At 42.2% G+C, this 13,356-nt stretch overlaps 1 protein-coding gene across 1 annotated transcript in view; it reads left to right on the forward strand.

Moving 5' to 3' along the window:
- TTLL5 (tubulin tyrosine ligase like 5) overlaps positions 1-13,356 on the forward strand; it is a 318,465-nt gene that overhangs the window by 165,868 nt on the left and 139,241 nt on the right. The gene's annotated exons all lie outside the window — the stretch shown is intronic.

Genomic DNA, 13,356 nt, shown 5'->3' on the forward strand with positions numbered 1-13,356 from the left:
TCATGAGTTTGTTCCTTCTTTTTGTGACAGGGCAAGACATCGTGGGCCTAGGCTGTGTGGCCTGGTAGCCTCTACTCTGGAAAACAGCTGTATGTCAGAACTTTAAATTCTGTACTGGGGAATGGGGTACAATGAAGCCCCAAATCTTGGAAAATTGGGTGATATTTCATGTCACCTTGTTCCTCTGCCCTCTTACTCTTTAGTAATAAATTATAGTCTGGTACCTTTCTTTACATAATTTTTTGAAACAGATTTTCAGAGATTCTGTTACCAGTTTAACTAATACTTTTCTCCCTTGTTTTAGATTATTTCTTTTTTTAAAAAAATACTTACTTTTTTATTTATTTATTTTTGGCTGCATTGGGTCTTCGTTGCCGAGCGCGGGCTTTCTCTAGTTGCGGCGAGCGGGGGCTACTCTTCATTGCGGTGCATGGGCTTCTCATTGCGGTGGCTTCTCTTGTTGCAGAGCACGGGCTCTAGGCGCGCAGGCTTCAGTAGTTGTGGCTTGCAGGCTCTAGAGCGCAGGCTCAGTAGTTGTGACGCACAGGCTTAGTCGCTCCACGGCATGTGGGATCTTCCCAGCCCAGGGCTCGAACCTGTGTCCCCTGCGTTGGCAGGCGGATTCTTAACCACTGCGCCACCGGGAAAGTCCTTGATTATTTCTCACGAATGTTGCTGGAGATTCAGGACTCTGACTTCCCATCTTTTCATTTTCAGTTCTCAGAAATATTGAGTTTATTTTCTTTAATAAAACATGTTCTGTTCATTTTCTATGTGTCAGGCATTGTGTTAGCTGCTGGGAGTAGCGACAAATAAGACAGAATCGTCCCCAGTCTCCCAGAGTTTACTGTCCAGGATGTATCTTCTATGCTCTCGGCGTAGTGCTGAGCGCTGGGTAGGGTCTAAAAGACTTTGAAGACCTGGTGTTGGATCACTAAGAGGTTACTATCTAACAATGAGAAGGAGCCACATACACATGGAACAGTTAGGAAGCAGTGTTGGGCAGCATATAACATAAAGATTTAAATTGTGTGACCCAGGCAATTAGAAGAAAGAGAATCAAGAAGAGGGTGTAAGGATTTAACCCTGTCACTGGCTACAACATGGCTGAACCTTGAGGACATAATGCTAAGTGAAATGAGCCAGTCACGAAAGGACCAATACTGTATGATTCCACTCCTATGAAGTATCTAAAGTCGTCTAAATCGTAGAAACAGAAAGCAGAAAGGTGGTTGCCAAGGGCTGGGGGAATAGAGGAGGGGGAATTAGTGTTTAACGGCTATAGAGTTTCAAATTTGCAAGATGAAAAAGTTCTAGAGATCTGTTGCACAACAGTGTGACTGTACTTAACACTACGGAACTGTAGTCATAAAAATGGTTAAGATGGTAAATTTAAAGTTATTCTTTTTTTTTTAACCACAATAAAAAGAGAATAGGAGGAGGAGTGTGTGAGGTTTTAAAAGAGAGCCCCATAGTTCTGCAAAAATTATTCAGCGACCAAAATGCTAAGGCTTTGTTTCCATTTTCTTCCTCTGTTTAGGGGAATTATTCTGAAACTAGTCCTTTAAATGTTTCTATTTCTTTAAAAGTATGTTTACTTTATTTATTTATTTATTTATTTGCGGTACGTGGACCTCTCACTGTTGTGGCCTCTCCTGTTGTGGAGCACAGGCTCCGGACGCGCAGGCTCAGCGGCCATGGCTCACGGGCCCAGCCGTTGCGCGGCATGTGGGATCCTCACAGACCGGGGCACGAACCCATGTCCCCTGCATCGGCAGGAGGACTCTCAATCACTGCGCCACCAGGGAAGGCCAGTATGTTTACTTTATAGGAAAGGAGGCCATCAACCCCTGTTAGGAAGATGGCAGGGTATAGTGAAAAGAGAAGGGACTTTAGGGTTTGCCTTACTGAGTGTATGACCTTGTGCAAGTTGCCTAGCTTCTCTGAGCCACAATTTCCCCATCTGCCTAAAAGTGCAGATAATAATACCTACCTCATTAAGTTGTTATAAGATTTAGTTGAGTTGTGCATGTGAAGGTAGCCAGTATAGTGCCTGGTTTTGGTGTAGGTTCTTGATACCACTTAGTTCCCTTTCCAGGAAAAAAAAAAAAAAAAAAAAGGAGAAACTTAAAATTGGACTTGCTGGGGATGTGGGATTGCTACACTCCGTGTTTTAGTATCTGGTTTAGAGGAAACTGGCCATCAGCCATATGCAGTGCACTCCTGGAGCTGGATCGCAGAGATGTGTAGCCTTTCCAGCTGAGGAAGGGCCATCAGAGTGGGGCCCACAGGAGACTCTTCCTTTTCTTTGACCCCTTTGTTGAAGGGTGACTTCTTTCTACTTAACAGGCCCTTCCTCTCTGCTATCTTCTTCTGAATGTTGAAATTTCCATTGCGGCTCAATGTTCCAGCCAGTAAACACTCATATTTTCCATCCATCCTGGGGGTCGAGCTTTGGGAGAGCTTTCCTCTGGAGGAGTTTGGAGCTTATAATTTTGTACTTTATCCTGTTATATAAACAACACTCTCTAGCCAAAGAGCACAATCACAAAGAGAAGCCACTTTTGGGGGGCCTAAAAACAAAAAGAAACTCTTTCTTGTTCAGAGTTCTGTAGAAGTGCTGTTTCTCTCATCCTCCTTCCTTCCCATAAAACAAAGTTTACCTGACCTTCTTCCTCCGGAGTCTTAGGTCTTAACCACTCCTCCCCCTTGAGAAAAACGCTTCTCTGGCACACGGGTGATAAAGGCCTGAACTTCTATCTGAAATTCCTCTGCTTCTTTTCTCACTCAGCCAGACACATAACCTCTCAAGGGTTATGCTCTGTGTCAGTTCAAGCTCTGTGACAGATTCTACAGTTCCTCCTTGACCAAGAGAGCTGAGTGCTGTAGGTGTTTGTACCAAGGCCAGAATCACTGGACTTCTGCCTATTGAAGGAATGTTGGTAAACTTTGGAAATGTGTCAGAGATCGCTGGCTGGACATCATACCAAGGCCTAGGCAAAGTAAGTTAGGGAACGTTTGGGCCTAGTGTCAGGAGTGGAAGATGGGGATCTTTTCTTATCTGCAAGCCAGAATAAAATGCAGCTTGCTTTGTGGTTTGCCAGTATAGCATTTTTCCAGTTTCGTTTGCCTTCTCCCCTCCCTCTCAAAGCATTAAAGATAAACTACCTTATATGCATTTCCTCAGGATTAACACACACACATGCACACTCGGACACATACACACAGAGTCATTGTTAGAGTCAAGACTCTGTCTTATTTAGCTCTTCACTTTGTAATTTGATATCCATCCACAATTGATGATTATTTTGGTTTTAAGAGGACTGAATGACAAAAATCCATGTACAAGCTGCGTGAGACTCCTTTTCTAGAATTAGGAAATTTTATCAGAGTTACTTAATCCATAACTCAGTTTAATTCTCACATGGTTTTTCTGTCATCTTCTATCTTTCCAACAGAGCTGTTTACCAGCCCTAAAAGAGTTTGGAAAGAACCACAGTGGTGAAGAAACACTATATCTTTCTTTCTGACTCTTGTAGAGAAACACTGATGATCCATTTTTAATGCTTACTTAATGTTGACTCAACAAATTTAGGAGGACCAGCTGGCTTCACTGAACCTTTAGCTAAAGACCTCATCCTACCCTCCTGCCCATCTTTCTGCTGAAAGACTCTCAGCATATATCACTGACCGAGTACAGCTAAAATATCAATGCTTTTTTTTTTTAAGTCCTAGGATTTAAGAGGCTAAAAGGAAAAAAATCTTCCTGTATCTATATTTTAATAAAAGAAATCAGTAGACTCATACTGTCTGAAAAGGAGTACAGGTTCTCTCGTCCCTGCAGCCCTTTTGAGGAGCAAAATTTTGGTGTAAGTTCTGATTTTGGTGTAGTTTCCTGATAACTCTTAGTTCCCTTTTCAGAAAAGAGAAAAACATAAAAAATTAGACTTGCGTAGGTTACGGTATTGCTACACCACTGAGTTCAGGTACAACTGGCCATCACTTGCATGCACTGTCATATCGTATCACGGTGACAAAAGCAGTTATACCTAATCACAATGCTCAGGTTTACATTATTTGTTTTTATAGTGAAGTAAGGATCTATATATTAAAATTTTGATTATAAACTATTAAAATGCTCCTAAGGAAAAATAAGAGAAGCTAAACTTAAAAGGTAACATTTTAATATGGAGCCAAGTGTTCTTTGGGAAATGCGAGTAGGGCTAGAGTGAGAGAGGCAATATATGAGAGCTTAGGAATTCAAAATGTCGCATCATGTGACAGGCCCACGTGTTAGTAACAAGTAACAGTAGAACTCTTGTCCTAATTGGGCCATTCTTATGCTTCAGAGGCAATAAAGGGGTGTTTTTTGGCTTTCATGAATTATCAGGCTAAGACTTGTATTAATTTGGCTTCAAAGTCAATAATCAATGCCACGTTTTGCCTGGTTTTTTAAAAGAAGTTTTACTATCTTTCTTTAATGAAAATGAAATATGGGTGCATCTCAGTAATGTGACTATAATCTAGAAGGCTTTAGATGAGAAAATTAGGCTCTCTGGCACCACAGGTAAGGAAACCATAAGGGGGGGTGGGTAATAAATAGGTCGTACCTAAAGGCTACGGGGAATCAAATTATATTCTTGTGAAACTGGGTTGCACCAAGCAAAACTGAGCAGATGAAAAAATCTGCCTATGTTATTTGTATTCTCAAATATCTCGCTAGCTGCTTGAACCCAGCACTGACATTTGAAATACAAGACCCTAAGAGAAGAGTTTTTTTACCTTCTTCACCAAATATTTAGTATATTGAAATACTTGAAAAAGAAGAAAGGTGAAACTGGTAATAAGTAATGTTCCAGCTGGAAAATGGCTTCATCTGGTAGTTGTTAAAACAATGTTATCCTAAAAAAGTTAGCATGTTACTGAATATCTCCTAAATGCAAGGCATGGGGCTCACTCTGAAGGAGGTAATAGACAGGGTCTCACTCTTTCTGGAGGAAAGTTGATAGTCACTTAAGTTACTAATGCAAGTATTGTAAGGCAATATGTACTTAATTGTTGAGGAAGAGGATTATGCTGTTAAGTGGTACAAGTTCAGAGGAGAAATTGATCACTGACTGGAGAAAGTGGCAAAACCTTCACGGAAAAGAAAGGTGTGTGAGCTGACTCTGGAAGGGCAGCTGGGGCTTGGGTAGGCAGAGAGGCTAAAATTAATCAATCAAGAGGTAACTGCACATTTACTTTGTGCTCCCTGCTTTGCGAGGATCTATGAGAGGATCAAGAAATGTGCTCCACACTCCTGTAAGTTAGAGCTGACACTCAGCAGGGCGGTCTAGAGAATACTGCCCTGGAAGTTTGCTTATTTTTGGCATGTGAAATATAGAGCGAGTGATTAAAAGGGGCGGGGGGCATATGGACTCAGCGGAGCTCGCAGTTCAGAAAAGGTACTAAAGAAGGGTGGACATCTAAGGCTCTGCAGAGGAAGGGTTTAAGGTAGAGTTTAAATACAGTCCTAGATTGTATATAGGCTGCAGACTCCTGCAGAAAAGGAGAGGAAGAAAAAGAGAGATAATGTACAAGGTGTTTAAGGCATTTTCAAGGGAGAGTGAATGGGAACCAGTCCAGCTGATAAAATGTATTAGTCAAAACACTTTGAGTTTTGGGGGTTTTTTTGTAAATTTATTTATTTATATTTTATTTTTGGCTGCGTTGAGTCTTCGTTGCTGTGTGCAGGCTTTTATCTAGCTGTGGCGAGCGGGGGCTACTCTTCGTTGCGATGCACGGGCTTCTCATTGCAGTGACTTCTCTTGTTGCAGAGCACGGGCTCTAGGCGCGTGGGCTTCAGTAGTTGTGGCGCACGAGCTTAGTTGCTCTGCGGCACGTGGGATCTTCCCCGACCAGGGCTTGAACCCATGTCCCCTGCATTGGCAGGCGGATTCTTAGCCACTGTGCCACCAGGGAAGTCCGAAAACACTCTTGAGTTTTAAGTGATAGAAGCTGAAATCATGCTGTATCCTAACTGTAAAGGCGATTTTTCAGTTCATACAACTAAAAGGTCTAGAAATTGATGTTGGGGGCTTATGAAGCATCATTAATCATACTTTCTACTTGTCTCCAGGTCTTGCCTCCACAACTAAATGAGAAATTATAGAAAAATATCAAAGATAGCAAAATACCAACTTTATTGCTGATAAAGATAAATTGGAGAATACATCTTGGGAATATGGTACAATTCTACCTTTCATGGCTAAGTCTTTCTCATTTGTCTTATTTATTCTAAAGATTTTCTTTGTTGATATTTTGTCAATTTTGATAACTAAAACAAAATTTTTAAGGAAGAAATAAAAAGACCTTCTAATGTACCACAAAAACAAAAAGTAACTTGGCCTGATTTTCAAGGTGAATATCTGTATTTGGCCCCAGTATACCTTTCCAGTTTTATTCTGCACACATTTAGTTCCAGCCAAACTCTATGGATCAAAAATAGTACATTTTCCCATCACTACATCCTTATACCATTCTGTAGCACTTATCCTATTAATTTACTATAATTACTTCACGAAAGTGTAAGTTGTCTTATTCACTGTTGGATCCCAGTGCCTTGGTAAACAGCAGACACTTAAACATAAAGAACAAATATTAAGGAAAAGAATGAGGGAATGAACAGACCCCCTGCTCCTCACCTGTATGTTTACATGTTCAAACCCTTTTCTCCTACAGGGCTCAGCTCAGCTCAGCCTTTCTGCAACCTTCCCTGATGACATCCCAAGCAGATGTCATTAGGCTTTCTCTTCCTTCTATTCTTCATCCCCCTCATGTTCCTAAAAGATGTAATTCAGAGGAGGCTCTAGCTAAATGCACAGTTTTATTTCCTAGAGAATGAATTTTTGTGGCTCTTCCTATCCTAATGATCTGAAAACTAGAGAAAAAAGCCCTGTTTCTTCTCCACTGAAGGTTTTTTTTCCTTTTTTATTTTTATTATTTTTATTTTTTAACATCTTGATTGGAGTATAATCGCTTTACAGTGGTGTGTTAGTTTCTGCTGTATAACACAGTGAGTCAGCTATACATATACATATATCCCCATATCTCCTCCCTCTTGCGTCTCCCTCCCACCCTCCCTATCCCACCCCTCTAGGTGGAGCTCACACAGCTGCCTTCCCAAGTCATCAGGTCCTTATTGCTTCTCCTTTGAACCCTATTCAGTTCTTTCTAGTTATCCAAGATTGAAAGTGCCCTACAAGCAAAAGACCCTTTGCATTTTGGGGGGCCGGGGGTTGCTGTTGGAAGAGGCAGGGTGTGGAAGAAGAGGAAAAGGCAGAGACCCTTCTTTTTACCCTCCTTCTCCCTACCCCACCTAACCCTCAGGAGTCTTGAGAGCCACTCCTAGAAGGTACTTAAACAGCCCAGTATAGGACGGCTATCTCTTTACTCCAGTCTTTTAACATTGGTTGACCAATAAGTCATGGTGTGTACTGAGTATGTGTGATATTTCAGATTTTTGGTGTTCTCTACGGTAGTTCCTCTCTCCTCACTGTCCTTTATTTGATAGACTTATAGTCGGCCCTCAGTATCCACAGGTCTGCATCCACGGATCAAAATATTTAGAAAAAAAAATTTCAGAAAGTTCCAAAAAGCAAAACTTGAATTTGCTATAGACCAGCAACTGTTTACGTAGCATTTACATTATATTAGGTATTAGAAGTAATCTAGAGATGATTTAAAGTATATGGGAGGATGTGTGTAGGTTATAATGCAGATACTGTGCCATTTTATATAAGGGACTTGAGCATCCTTGGATTTTGGTATCCACGGGGGTCCTGGAACCAATCCCTTGCACATACCAAGGGACAACTGTACTGGCATCCCCTACCTGGGTGGCTAGTATGAGGAATGCATAATGTCAGGCCACCATCTCCCTGCTCCAAGTTCTAATATCTGTTTACCTCTGCTGTGACACATACCACTCCTCTTTATATTATTGTTGTTTGTATACTTGTCTTACCTCCTGTATTAGATTGTAAGCTTTTGAGGGTCAGAGGCTGAGTCTTACACATCGTTATGTCCTTACACGTTTTTGTACAAAGTGCTCAGTAAATGTTTGGTGAATAAGTGGCTAGATCAGTGCTGTCCAACATGGTAGCCACAAGCCACGTGTGGATTTTAAATTTTTTAATTAATTAAAATTAAATAAAATGAAAAATTCAGTTCCTCAGTCATACTAGCCACATTTCGAATACTCAAAAGCCACATGTGGCTCGTGGCTCCCATATTGGACAGTACAGGACAAAATGGTTGTCCCAGAAGATTCAAAGATGTGTAGAGACCCAAACTTGGTCAGTGGGGGGGGGGAAAAAAAAAAAAAAAAGAAGTACAAAGAAAGGCATATTCTTGATTATCCTCTTAGGCTCTTTTGTAGCTGTCAAGCCTCTTTTGTTTAGATCTAGAGATTTACCACAGATGCTGTTCTTAAACTAATTTGTGGTACTGGGAGGGGCATATTTTAATGCCTTGGGAATCTCAAAAGCTCAGAGCTTCTGAATTACTAGTGTCTAACCAATCAGAGCTGGGCTGGCTGAGAGGAAGGGACTTTTAAAGCAGATCCTAGCGTTACCATTTTATTTTCTGAGATATGCTCATGACTAGATACTGGGGAGAGGTCTTGCTTCCCTACACTTCCCTAGCCACCAGCCCCCCACCTGCTTGGCTGGCAGTTCTTACTTGGCTTATAGAGCTGCTATAGCCCTGGGGAAGAGAGCCAAACATGCGGAAGTGGTTACATGTACCAGCTCCCAGGGAAGCTGTGGGCTAGCAGGGGGAGTGGGTGGGGTCCTGCCTGATGGCTTTTCAAAGAAGCCAAATCTTTGAAGTTTTGTTTTAGCAGCTGCCAGGTATGCTGTTTCAGCACTTCACAGACTCTCTCACTGTGTTCCCATATCACATTTTTTCTTTACTATATGTGCATAGTATACACAATGGAGCTTGGTTGTTGGGAGGGTAAATATAAAATTGTGGAGTAAGGTGCTAAACACAACCCGCTTTTTCTTTTTTTCTTTGACTCTGCTGTGAAATAGCCACTATTAATGCTCCCTTTTCCCTTCTCAGCTCTGATCTTTTCTGATCACCTGCCAAAGGAGAGGCAAACAGTGTCCTCTTCTATTTGAGAAAATAGTAAGTTTTGAAAAACTGGAGCTCCTACATTTCTCTGATGAATTAGAGCATCATTCTGAGAATAGAACATCACCCTTTTTCCGAAAGAACAGTTGACATCCCCCAACAAGCAGCCCTGATACTTTCAGACTTGGAGTAAATTTCTTGAATGTAGATCTTGTGCACCACTGGATCCTCAGCATTTAGGGCAATGTCAACCATAAGTATTTGTTATATGATTGCACTTGCAGCTGCTAAGCTGGTGGGGGGAAGGACTGGGTAGGTAAAGCACCCCTCTAAAGTCCACACTCCGAGCGTTCTCTGCTTCCTTTCTTCTTTGCTTAAGTAGTCCCTTTCTCCTATCCAGTCTACAGTTAGCTCAGACCTTTTCCAGCTGCCCCCAAATTTGCTCCTTCCTCTGAACTCCACTCTTTTTTGAGTATAGTATATACTCCCCTGAGTAATCATCTTCTATGCCTTTGTTCTTGATCTCCTGAACTGTAAGTCTGTTAAAGGCACAGGCTATGTTTTATTCCTACCCAAAGAACCCTGGAGCGGGAACAGGAAGACCTAGGTGCCAATCCCAGGTCCACCTGGAACTTCCTGACTGGAGGTAAATCATTTGACTGAACTTAAGCCTAATTTTGCCAGGTGGGAAGCAAGGGTGCTCGGATTGTCATGGGAGTTCAATGAGATCATCTACATGAACATGCTTTGTAAACTACAAAGTACTACACACGACTAGGTCTTTTCAGTATTAATAATACTTATTATCACTATAAAATAGTAATGTTTGTTTACGCTGCTGATGATACAGAGACTAATCTCTCCCAGAGTTGAGGTAAATCACAGGCTCAATCCCACATTACTCAGCTTGGCACAGGTTTAAAGCATTAAATGGTCCATTCCAGGCACTCTCTGTCATCACCTCTCTTTCAGTCTGCAGATTCTTCTTTTCAGACCTGTGGGGTCATTGTTTTTCTTTCTAGTCTCCCCCTTTTTCTCCTCTCAGGCTCAGGCTGAGCTCTCTCTTTTAACCCCCTCAGTTCTTAAAGAAGCAAAGTCATCCCATCCCATTGCCCAGTTTTGGCTGGAATTGCCTTGCTGGTGGATCCTTCTCTCCTCAGTGTGGCCATCTGCTTCCGATCGCTCTGCCCATCAACAGCACCGGGCCCCATCATCATCCTCCCCCTGTCCAACCCCCCATCTTCATCCTCAGCTTGGCTCAGCACCCCTTCCTGTTTTCCTCTCCCTTCCCTTGCTTTTCTGCCAGGCTATATCCCTTTAATCCTCCCTTTCCATTTATCTCATCCTGCATTTTCTTTCTTACTCTAGGCTCAGACCTTTCATCCAGAAAGGATGTTCCCCCTTTTAAGACTCTGTTTGGTGCATTTCCATGTACCTCTCACCCTGTCCCTATCACCTTAAGGCATCTCCTTCTCAGAGACAAGTAGATAAAAAAAGCACTGCCATTTTTTTTTGTTGTTCTGTCATGTGGCTTCAGGAGGTCCAAATTCTTTTACTTTAAAATATCTACGCTCTCACATTTAAATGTTGTGACCTAGTGTTTGAGAGCAGGTATTCTATACAGGCAGACCAATTTGGATCCCTCCCCTTTTTAGCCACTTACTAGCTATGTTGCTTAGGGCAAGTCCTTTGAACCTACTGTACTTATGCCTAAATGAGGATAAAATGCCTAATTCGGGGCTTCCCTGGTGGCGCAGTGGTTGAGAGTCCGCCTGCCGATGCAGGGGACGCGGGTTCGTGCCCCGGTCCGGGAAGATCCCACATGCCGCGGAGCGGCTGGGCCCGTGAGCCATGGCCGCTGAGCCTGCGCGTCCGGAGCCTGTGCTCCGCAATGGGAGAGGCCACAACAGTGAGAGGCCTGCGTACCGCAAAAAAAAAAAAAAAAAGCCTAATTCCTAGGGATGTCCTAAGGAGCAAATGAAAATTAAATGACATAGGAAAGCATTTTTACAGGGCCTGCCTCTGTAAATGAGAATTACTGTAAACCTGTCCACATCATCTATCTATACCCTGTTTTACAGGTATGAAAAATTGAGACCTAGAGAAGTTAAGTGGATTGTGCAAATTCTCATGCCTACCTGGTGGCAAAGCAAGGTTGAGAACCTACTTCTAATTCTCAGCCTGATGAATTTTCCATTTGATTCCTCTAACTTCTCAAAGGGTTATTTGTTCTAGTTTCCCTTCTTCAGGTGGAACATAGGACTACTCCAGAGAGAGGAGTGTTCATTTCTTCATGCATTTGTTCATTCAGCAAACACTGCATGACTGTGACATTGCCAGGCTTTGAGTGGACAAAGACCAGAATGATGACCAGCCTTAAATGGTTGGTCCAGTGAGTAAGAAATAGTCGTTGTGAAGAATAGTCACAGTACCAAAAACATGCCAGTGAAAGGCATCTTGGGACCTCGAGAAATAAGCTCTATCGGAGGAAGACCAGAGTAGACTTTGCAGAGGATGGATTATTGTTTTTTAACTAAATGAGCATTGCAGAGCCTTGTGTGAAGTCAGGGAGGTATGGAAGAGCATGCCTGAGTGCCCCATTGTGGGAGCATGGCGTGCACATAGGGGAGGGTTGAGGATGAGATGGAAAAGTTCAAGTGCCCGATATGCCATGTTAAGGGGCTTTTATCCCATTATCTGCCCTTTTAATTAATGTCAACCAAAGAATTCAGCAGAGTTTTTTGAGTTTTGGGTTTGTTTGTTTGTTTTTAACACTTCTGGGTTTTCATATGTACTACTTGCATTGTCTTTCCCTTCCCCATTCACATCTGGCAAATTCTTTGTGTCATTCTGGATCAAGCCCAATTCCGACCCTTACTCTGTGCACCTTCTGCTGCCATCCCACATGGAGTCTGCCTACTTGCCTGTAGCTCTGTCATTTCCATTGTATTACAGATTTTCATGTCTCTCCCTTACCACCTCCTTAGAAGTCCGAACTTATACATCTTTATATTCCTATCTCTTAATGTGGCATCTGACACATAGTATCCACTAATTTAATGTATGCCAAGTGAATTTAAATATATAGCTTCATAATCAGAGCAGACTTCCATCCACCTAGGCAGCTCTTTTACTAATACCTGTCTTGGGTACCACAAAAATTTAGGTGGATTAGGTTAAGACTTTCTTCTTTAACCAGCCACAACTCAACGTGCTTGCCATCTTTAGGATTTGAGCTTTGGCTGCCTCTAGACAAGAACCCTAACACTGAGCTGGTTAAAAACCTGCTGTGGGAGCAGTTGTCACCTGTTTTACACTTGAAACACACTTCCACACACTAGGATTTTCCTCAACACACTTTAAGGAGTTAAAAGGCTCAAAACAGTACTCAACCAGGTGAATTCCACGTGGTGGAATCAGTTTTAAAGTAGAGTAATGTCTCACAGTGTCCATTAAGCTGCTGCAGTTTTACTCCTCACCTGGTCATCCTTCAGGACTGTGTGGCTGTGTGAGTGGTATTATTTATTTGCTGCCCTGATCAGACTCTAATATACTCATGAGGAAAAGTTTCTCCGTAGTCTAACAAACACACAGTATCTGTACTTGGCACCAGCTCGAGGTTAATTTCTCCTCTTAGATATTGCAGGTATACTGTGCTGTACACCATGCTGCCAGCTCAGCGTTCATCTGCCAAACAGAGCCAGAACACTGTATTAAAATACGCAGTTAAATATACTTTATATACTACTCATCACACTTTACATTCGTGTGAAGTTTTCTCAGTACAGAATAGTTGAGAATCTCTCTCTTAAGGCTTTAGTGAAGAGATGCATCGTAATCTAGCAGCACGCCATCATAATAACGTACCCTGATGCATGCTTTGGTAGAATAGCAGGCCACTCTGATAGGATAACGCGTTAAAGCTAATTTCTCTTTTCTTTTTCAAATTTATCTAAATAGTTGCGTAAGTCATCTATTGCTGCCTAATAAATTATCTCAAACTTTAGCAGCCAAACAATAAACATTTATTATCTCAGTTGCTGTGGGTCAGGAATCGAGGAGCAGCTTAACTGTGTGGTTCTGCCTCAGGCTCTTTCATGAGGTGATGGTTAAGATGTCAGCCAGAAGGGCTGCAGTCATGTGAAGGCTTGCCTGAGGCCAAAGGATCCACTTCCATGGTGCTCACCCTCACGTGGATGATGAGTTCATGCTGCCTGTTGGCAGGAGGCCTCAGTTCTG

This window comes from Lipotes vexillifer, unplaced genomic scaffold, assembly GCF_000442215.2.
Source record: "Lipotes vexillifer unplaced genomic scaffold, Lipotes_vexillifer_v1.1 scaffold39, whole genome shotgun sequence".
NCBI classification, from domain to species: domain Eukaryota; kingdom Metazoa; phylum Chordata; class Mammalia; order Artiodactyla; family Lipotidae; genus Lipotes; species Lipotes vexillifer.